The sequence below is a fragment of the Lactuca saligna genome, chromosome 6, assembly GCF_052625555.1.
Source record: "Lactuca saligna cultivar CGN05327 chromosome 6, ASM5262555v1, whole genome shotgun sequence".
Classification (NCBI taxonomy): domain Eukaryota; kingdom Viridiplantae; phylum Streptophyta; class Magnoliopsida; order Asterales; family Asteraceae; genus Lactuca; species Lactuca saligna.
This window is the reverse complement of record NC_136422.1, coordinates 81,993,797-82,004,560: the sequence shown is the minus strand read 5'-3', so window position 1 is coordinate 82,004,560 and position 10,764 is coordinate 81,993,797.

Genomic DNA, 10,764 nt, shown 5'->3' with positions numbered 1-10,764 from the left:
TCGGGTTGTATTTAATGAAGAAGGAAGTATCATTTCAAATGTGAAGACAAATGAAATACTTCTCAAATCCAAAAGATATGGTGATATGTTTACACTGGACATCAAACCAATCGTGGGAAAACCTGTTATGTGTTTACTATCAAAGGCATCTAATGATGTCAGCTAGCTTTGGCATAGAAGATTGTCACACTTGAACTTTTGCAAAATTAACAAACTTGTCACTGAAGATTTAGTTCGAGGTTTACGTGTACTAAAATTTGACAATGATTCTCTGTGTGCAGCTTGCGAACAAGGAAAACAACATCTAAAAGGTCATCCAATTATGATAGATTCAAAAATTGTGGAACCATTGGAACTTCTTCACATTGACTTGTGTGGACCGTCGATTTTTGCTACAATCAATAAAAAGCGGTACATTTTAGTTATTGTTGATGATTTTTCTCGATTCACATGGGTATTTTTTCTCGGGTTAAAATTTGAAGTTGCCCAGACAATGATTGAATTTATCAAAAAGATTGAGCTTAGTCTGAAAAAGAGTGTTCGCAAAATTAAAAGAGATAATGGTTCTGAGTTTAAAAATCAAATTCTTGATTCTTTTCTCAAAAGCAAAGGCATTTCGCATAATTTCTCATTACCATATACTCCTCAACAAAATGGTGTTTTTGAAAGAAGAAATCGATCTCTATGCGAAGCAGCCAGAACATTGTTAACATATGCGAATATACCTCAATATCTTTGGGCTGAAGCAGTTTCAACTGCATGCTTTACTCAGTATAGATCATTTATTCATCGCAGATTCAATATCACTCCATATGAAATCATCAACAATCGAAAACCTAATGTCAAATTTTTTTCCATGTTTTTGGTTGTAGGTGCTTCATAATGAATCTTAAAGATAATTTGACAAAGTTCCAAGCTAAAGCTGACGAAGGCATATTCTTAGGATATTCGCAAAATTCAGTAGAATACAGGGTGCTAAACAAGCAAACAAGAAAAGTTGAAGAAACTTTCAATTTAACTTTTCATGATTACTATCTTAAACAAACGGATAGTAAATTTGAAAATAAATCAATACTTGTCGATTCAAATACTCAAATTGATAATTATGAAATAAATGATTTTGATTATGACTTAATTTTCGGCGTACCTGATAGGGAAATTGATGCGGAAACTAATGCTCCTGATAATCAAACATCAGAATCTTCAAAACATACTGATGATTCGATAATTACTACAAGGTCAATATCTTGCGAAAGTGTGCCTGATGTTCGTATGGAGGGGGTGCATACGATCAACAATGAAGACTGTCAGCCAACTTTTGAGGGGGAGAATGAAAATATGAATCATCAAGTTGAGGGGGAGCATTCGCAAAATCAACAGGAACATCATTTTGAGGGGGAGCATGATGAAACAGAGACAATTAATCTTAAAAAAATGATGAGTTTCATGAACTAAATGATAATTTTTCTGTTGCAGGATCTGAAAATGAAAATATGTATGAAGATGCACCATTGGAATTAAATCCAGATTATCCACCACTTAAGAAATGGACAAGAAATCATCCAAAAGAACAGGTAATTGGAAATCCACAAGATGGTGTGTTGACAAGAGCTCAAATTCGTGCGAAAAATGAGGTACTGAATGCGAACCAAGAACTGTGTATGTTTAATGTCTTTATTTCAAAAATATAGCCAAAGACAGTAAGGATGCTATGGAACACTCAGATTGGGTTGTTGTTATGCAATCTGAACTGGCTGAATTTGAACGAAACAAGGTTTGGAGATTAATTCCTAAACCTTCTGATGTTTCAATTGTCGGATTAAAATGGATTTTTAAAAATAAAACTGACAAAGATGGCAATATTATTCGAAATAAAGCTAGACTAGTTGTTAAAGGTTATTCACAACAAGAAGGAATTAATTATGAAGAAACATTTGCTCCTGTTGCAAGACTCGAAGCAGTTCGCATATTTTTAGCTTATGCAGCTCACAAAGACTTTGATGTTTTTCAAATGGATGTTAAGTGTGCATTTTTAAATGGAGAACTTGAAGAAACAGTCTATGTTGAACAACCACCAGGATTTATAAATAATGAATATCCCGATCATGTTTACATCCTAGAAAAGGCAGTGTATGGATTAAAACAAGCACTAAGAGTCTGGTACGCAACACTTACAAACTTCTTGAAACAATCTAAATTTAAACAAGGATCAGTAGACCCCACATTATTTCGCAAAAAATTTGGGAATCATCTAATTCTTGTTCAAATTTATGTTGATGATATTATTTTTGGCTCAACTGACCCAGCATTGTCACTTGAATTTGAAAATCTAATGAAAAGTCAATTTGAAATGAGTATGATGGGAAAAATCAATAATTTTATTGGTTTGAATATAAGACAGAACAGGGATGGAATTTTAATCAATCAAGAAAAATACACAAAGAACTTGCTTGAAAAGTTTGGAATGACCAACAGTACGAAGTTGCGAGTACCAATGGCAGTGGGAACAAGACTAACTCCTTCATTAGATACTCCTGCCGTGGATTTAACTCTTTATCGAAGCATGATAGGTTCCTTAGTGTACTTAACTACAAGTAGACCTGATATTATGTTTTCGGTATGTAATTGTGCTAGATATCAAGCTAATCCCAGAGAACCTCATTTAACTGCAGTGAAAAATATTTTTCGCTATCTTAAAGGAAGAATTTCTTTAGGACTTTGGTATCCTGCAAAATCGGGATTTTTCATTCAAGCCTTCTCAGACTCAAATCTAGGAGGATGTACTTCAGATAGGAAAAGTACAAGTGGTGGATGTCAACTTTTGGATGGAAAGTTGGTGAGTTGGCAATCAAAGAAGCAAACTTTGTTGCTATATCAACTGCTGAGGCTGAATATATTGTAGTTGCCGCTTGCACTTCGCAAATCATTTGGATTCAGAGTCAACTTCGTGATTATGCTATCAATATGAAAAAGATTCCTTTGTATTGTGATTCTCAAAGTGCAATTCGCATTTGTCATAATCCAGTACAGCACTCAAAAACAAAACATATAGCTCTTCGATATCATTTTATCAAAGATCATGTGGAAGATGAGAATATTGAAATTCATTTTGTTAAAACCACTGAACAACTTGCTGATATTTTTACTAAACCTCTTGATGAAAAATCATTTGTAAGAATTTTAGCAGATTTGGGAATGATTGATGTGAATTCAGTTTCAAAGTCAATAATTCAAGGATGAAAGGTCCGATCATAAGATCTAAATCGGAATTGTTAAGAAGTTACTGTTCATTCAGAGGCTTTGCATGGCTTCGCATCCACATTTCTTCCCATCCGCACATATAACAACTAAGGTTAGCTTTACTTTTGATTCATTTTCATTTTTGAAAAATAGAAAAACTTGAAAAATCAAAAATATTTTCTTTTGTTTTGTCCTTGTTTTCGAAAAATTCAAAAATCACAAAAATATTTTTTTGTTAACCTTGTTCTTTAAGGATTGTGTGTTTTTAGTTAGTCCAGTGCTTAATGTGAAGAGGTCATGCTTGTATGTTTCTATGGGAAGGTACTATTTCTTTCAACTTTGTATTAGTTAGGATGTCCCTAGAAGCATGCTGCAGCATGTTGTCTCAAGCCTCATATGACTTTATGTGTACGAAAGGAAAGCCTTAATGAAATTATCACATGAAAATTTCTTCCCAATAAGGCTTATATTCTCATTAGTCAAAAGAGCTACCTTACTATTCTCAAATGATTTAAGAGTTTTCTGTTTGGTCCACACATAACAGAGGTACATTCGGTCTTACACCCAATCTTTTTCATCATAAAATTCTTTACACAAATCACATACAAAGACGTATGTCCGAGAGGTCTCTAATCAAACCCATCGAGACTTAGACATACAAACATTTTGTGTTAAGGATCTGACATCATGAGTCCGTGATGAAGGTGAAACCCAAAATTCTAAACTTTGAGGAATTGACGGGGAAAATTTTTCCAGATATTAACGAAACTTTTGTTTCAGTACCAAACTTTCAAAACTCCAAATCATAATCAATTCGTATGAGTGATCTTGATCAAACATTCGCAACCCACGATGTTTGTTACCCAACAAGATCCAGTACAACAATTTTTATGAATATGATTTCTGTGTGAGTTTCATTCGCAAATCCTAGTCATGATAATTTTTTTCAAAAGCCAACTTGTCACTGACTACACTAGTCATACAAGTAATTTCAGTTTGCAATTTCTCACCTGATGTTAAGGTTGATATGTAATGAAATTTGAAACCAACCCAAAATACCTTTCAAAAGAAGCCCTTTGATACTTATCAAAAAGTATTCGATTGTAATTCACGGGAACATACACAAGTTGTTGATCATCTCTCTTGATGATTAACGAAGTAACCTATGCCCGGGGTTCAACTGCATTCGTGTCAAATTGAATTTTTGACATCACAGAATTCCAAAAAAAAAAAAATTAATTGTTTCTCATCTTATTTCTTTGGAACAATGCACACACGAAATCCTTGAGGTTCTGAGTAATACCAACTCAGGTTGATGATTTCGCAAATCTGGCATATGACTTCACTTTACATCCCAAAAGTGAAAGAGCCTTGCCTCCATGCGAAGGGTTTTAACGGTTCAAATTCTATAACGGGAAAATTGATAGGCTGTGTACTCAAGATGGTTGATATTCTGTCCGGTTTTCTAGGAGAAGTGACAGTTACTTTTTGAAGCATGGTTATCTTTTACAGTCATGATCCGATTTTCAAGGTGCCACATCGGATAACATTAAATGTATCCCGCTTTAATTTCAAATCGATTTGGGTAACCTATAAATGGGGGATCAAGATCATTGTATACGGTTACGCTAACAAAACTCTCATAATCCTAAAAAGCTTCAAACTTTTTCAACTTCATTTCTTTCAAACCCTAATAATGGTTGCCACTCAATCAAACACTGATAAAGTTCTCTCACAATCACTCATGAAGATCCAAAGCACCAACTATCAAGTTGATCTGAATGTCTCTTCTTATCCTGAAGGACTGAAGATGCTTATAGTTGCCTTGAAACGATCATCCCTATCCACCACCATGTTTAGTTCTTTCTCAGTTCTGATGACATGGTTGTCATTGGCAGCTTCATCGGCTTCACACAACTACACCACTGATGTGATAACCTTCAACATGATGAACAAAAAACAGGTTAAACTTACCAAGAAGATGTTCGTTGAGTTCTTGAAAATCCCTAATAACCCTCCATTGTTCAAACCCATTAATTCTCAAATTATCCACATGTTCAACGAAATGGGCCATCAACCAACACCTGAGAAGATCAGTGATTTCAGAAAGTCAGGATTACCGTGTATGTGGAATTTTCTGTTTGGTATTTTTCTCAGATGCCTAACAGGACGCACAGTTGGTCTTGATAGGGGGCGTATGGAAGTTTATGCCATGGTAATGGGCTTGTACTATGATATTAGTGTGGACTATCCAACTCAGTTATGGAAGGAGTTTGTTAAGAGTCTGGAAAACACGAATTCGGAAAAAGGAATTTCATGTGCAAGGTATTGGAGCCTTATTCTGGAAAAGGTATATGAAAAAGAGGGAATTCAAGTTCCAGAGGGTGCTGATGTGGTTGAATTTTCATTATATCAATTTCCAAAGGAGGTGGAGGATGATGAAAATATTTTTACTCATGTTGCTCGAATTCCGGATGCGATGCTTCACAAAGTATCATCCACTCACAAGGTGTTGATACGCTACATGAAGACTTTCGATCCAGCTGTGGAGACTGGAATTTTGTTAGAAGTGTTGCATATAGTGTCTAAGTCCATAACTTTATTTGGTATGTACTTGACCCGACCCGGCATGGTCCATTTGGGTTGCATGGCGTTGCAATACTTGGATAGACAAAATGAGAGAATAAGGCACTTATGATTATTAATATATTATAAGTTCTAATATATTAACAATAGTATTATTTAATTAGTATTGATCAAGTATTAATCTGGTATTAATTTGGTGATCACAGTGAGACTAATTAAATATATAGGGTTGATTATGACAATCATCAATTGTTTTATGGTGGATTAATGATCCGTGGTTTATGGGTTTGGTTATAACCATATGGAGCTCCATGGATAGTCCATGGGAGTTACAAACCCATGGGTCATGAGAAATGAAGAGTCATGACAATTAGGGTTTACACTTGTAACTCCTAATTATGACACACTATAAAAGAAACCCTATAGCATGCGAAATCGGCACTAGAGTATTTTTGAGAGGGCATAGCCGATTTTGAAGTGTAGAAGTATTCTCTTTAGTTATTCCAAGGTTGTAGTGTTGTGTGAAGCATTTGAGGCACAACATTTAGGGTGCTAGGCTCACAAAGTCTTGAAGGAATCCAAGCAACAACAAGGTATGTATTTCTACCAGTTTTTATGTATTATGTATTCCCCATGCCATGCTACTTAGGAAATAACCTTGAAAAAGAAATTTACATGTATATAGAGAAAACATAGATTCAAGGTTATTATGGTTGCATGTACACTTAGGAAGTGTTAGAATGCTCAAAACCCAACAAGAAGTTGTTGCCAAAACCCCAAAGAAGAAGAAGGCTACCAAGAATGATGCAACTGCTCAATCTTCAAAACAGGGTCAAGAAGAGGAGGTTCAGACAGAGGAAACCTCGCCTAAATCGAAGAAGGAAACAATACCCTCAAAATCAGGAGTATTGAAAAAGATTCGCAAGACTGAAGTGAGCAGTAAGGGGGTGACAGTTTGCAATATTCTAGCTCCTGTCTCTCCAGGATCTAAGAGGCAACGTGCTCAAGATGTTGCAAAACAAATGCAACGAATATTATTGAAAAAGCAAAAGCTGATTATTCGCAATGAGTCTTCAGATGAATAGGTGGTTCCAGACACTCCACTAATTTCTACATCGGTAATCATTTCTGTTCCACCTGTGTCAAATATTCAAGGTTCGCAAATTTCTTCACAACCACTTGAAATAGTCACTACCAAATCAGTTTCTGAGGAGGTACCTATTTTCGATAAGGTCGTCAACGTATCTGATACGGGGGCACCTATCACAAGTGTTGAAACCACTTTGCCAATTAGCCTATCAGTCACCTTACCCATTTCTTTACCACTTGTATCATTTTCAACTACTACACTATCCACAACCTCATCCATTTTTGATCATCCTCTAAAAAACCCATTTACAACCCTATTTCCTTCACAATCACCTGAAACTCCACAACCTTCGCAACCCATGTCTGATAATGAAACCGAAGGAAGAGCTTTTGGAGGAGTATTTGAAGATATTCACTTTGATTTAGAGGAGGAGGATATACCTGATCATATGCTTATGATAGGAAAGCAGTTCAAAATCTTGAATCATAAGTTGAATGCCATTATTCAGTCACAAGCTGATTCTGGCAGAATATCATCTATCTCAACAATGGAGGTTGATGTTATGCTTAAGGCTGCTGAGAAGCGAATATTGGATAAAGTTGATCAGGCAGACAAAAATAATGAGCTTCGACTTACAGCTCATGGAAGTTCATTCAATGGAGTCGTAAAAGATTTACAATCTGTTGCAAAAGAACGCCATGTTCTGTTTGTGCAGGATGTAAAGAAAGTTCGGGAGGATGTAAACTTCAAGCTTGAAGAGTTAAAGATCGAACTTGCGAAGGAGCTTCAAGATATTCTTTCTCAACAGATTGAAGTTCAGAAGCGGGTTGATGTAGTTGTCTCAGACATCAACAAAATTATTGCTGCTCCTATCATTGATGCGAATCATAAAGAAGATATGGCGAAGTTTGATCAGTTGATTCAAATGGTGACTGAGTTGAAGGCCTTGATTTCACAATCTTCATCTTCGTCTATTCTTACTCCTGAATTCTTGACTCTCAAAGTAAATACTTTGGAACACGCAATTCAGAAGGCACTAGCTTCGATTGCGAACTTCACCTCTTTACTACCAAAGAGTACCCCACCTGTTTTCATAAGGGTACTAGGGGAGAGAAAAATTTAAGTAAAGAGGATGATGCGAAGACCGTGGGAAAAGTAATATCTACTCAGCTCAAATCTACTCTTCCAATACTTACGATGCTAATTTCCTCAACAATAATAACCACAAAACCAATTGCCAAAGGAATATCGATTGGGGCAAAAGAAGGAAGTTCGAGTACGAAACCTCAATCTGATATTGTCAGAAGAGGAAAAGGAATTTTGTACGAAAAATCGAAGGAGGAGAAGAAAGCTGAAGTAGAGGCTGAGTTGGAAAGAATGAGACAAGTCCAAAGTATTATGAGGCAAAGGGCAAGTGATCCTCCTACAATGAACAAAGGAGATCCTGCGAAGCTATACTCTTATGAAACTATAGAGTCAAGAGTTGTGGGAAGGGAAATGTATGAATTCGAGAAGAAGCCAAAGAGAAGTTATGATATTGCGAATTCAGACAATTGTCAGTTAGATTTTCCGATTAACGAAATGCTCTTCATTACAGCTTAATACAAGATTAGTGAGAAGTTTGATAATCCTGATGACTACATACACATGAAAATCAGATTTCATGTTGTATTGGGGAAGAATCCAGATGAAGTATGGTCTTTAATGAATATCAAAAAGGTGTTAACAATCAAAAAAGAGACGAAGTTTAAATACATGCTTCAGAATTTTCGTTACTTTGTTATTCGAGCTGATAACAATCAGTATGACTTCACAATAGTTGACTTCCCTCTGATGAATTGCAATGATTTGATTAAAGTGGCACTCATTTTGAAACATATGGAAGAGAATAAGCTCAAAGGATCTGAGACTGAAGTGTTTAAGATCGGGTTCGCAAATGTCAAGACGTATATCGACAATTACTTCAATTGTTTGGCTCTAACTGATGAAGAATTGGCAACTACTTTGGGAAGGGAAGTGAACGTCGCTTGGGAAGAAACTTTAACCCAGTCAGCATTATCAAAGTATGTTGTTGGGGAAATATGCTTGAAACCTTTCGGCATGGTGTTTTCGGGAAGAAATACGAAGGGAAAACCCAAGAAATTTTTGTTTAAGGTCTCAGAGGTTGAAAGATATACTTCTTCACAATATACACACTTTATTGTTCGTATGAACAACTGCAAGAAGAATAATGAAGGAGACAAGAAGGAGCTCAAGAAGGTGATTTCCTGGTATAGAGAAGTGCGAAAGACAATTCACTCAGTTGTTCAAAGGCTTATGGACTGAATAGCTTCGACTGTTTACAAAGGAGGAGATTGTACAGGTTAAATTGTAAAAGTCGAATTGTGTGTTTGTTTAGTTTCGCATTTTTAGTTATTTTACTAAGTCAGTTTTATGCGAAGCGTATTGTAATAGACTTAGTATACTTTTTGTATACTCATGTCTCCTATAAATAGGGACTGAGGATAGAAGTACAAAAAAAAGAACTTTTGCACTCGAGTATTCTTTCTGCTTAAGCTTGGTAATCAGTCTTCATCAATATAAGATCTAATTAATATTTACTCGTTGTATTTTTACTTTTCAATCATTCAATCATAATTGCTTTCATAATCTCGATAACAATTCTCTTCAAATATTACTTCATTGGGTGAATCAAGTGTGAATGTCATTATAAATCATGATAGCTTCTTGTTTTTTGGCCTCAATTTCATCATTATCAAACCCTAAGCTCATCCTTTATCTCCTCATGAATTCAATCAAGAATGACCTACAAAGCAAACAATATGTAACAACATACTTTCAATAAGATTGTCCTTCATCGTTTAAAACTAAATTCATTTTAAAGGGTAAACAAACCATTAATTGATGATAACATTATAACTTATAAGATACCTTATTATAAATGAATAAAGAGTAAAGAAGCTACCAATTATAACCTTTGCAAGTTTGTCTTAAATGAAATCCACTTCCTAAATTTGAAAAATATGATGGAAGGAGGATGAAATCATGATACTCAACTCGTAGTGTTAATGATCATCTTTCACTTCAAACCACGAAAAAGGAATAACTAAAAGTTATTATACATCACTAGCCATTTAATAATAAAAATATTTAAATTAAATTCTAAAGAGGATATTTTGAATATATTCATTAACCATGAGTAGCAAAACCATAGTCCTTATACTCTCAAGAACTTCAATATTTATAAAATTAAATGCAATTATTAACTAATTAAGCCTTCTATGTTTATGTATGATCTTGAACCAACCAAACCTCCATCATCCCAAAAAATTGTAAATAATAAACTTACTCGGTGGCAAGGCAAGAATAGAAGTTCTAGAGATGCAACCAATATCTAAACATTCTTTAAGTTGCATATAGAAAACAGAGAATACATCATCAATATCAGTTGCACATGACAAATTCCTCATATTCAAAGAATAGCAACTTACACTTTAAAATACAAATGATTGCTTTAATTATATTTATATTAGTCAACAAATTAAAAGTAAAAGTTTAGTTTAGAGAAAATGAAGAGCTGTGGGAATGGAATAAGAGCATGAGACTAGATTAGAAGATATAATTTGCTGATCTCACCCAATTATACCTAAATTAGAATTTCAAATCTTTAAAGCCTAAAATGCCATTATAAGGCGGATTTGACCACTTCATATCAATCTTCATTCTAACATTTTTGTAAGGGAAAATATGTCCAACACATTTTTTTTATACATATACAACTAATATAAAGTCATCTGTTGGTACCAAATACCAAAATTCATTCCAACCATTAACAATAACATAAGCGA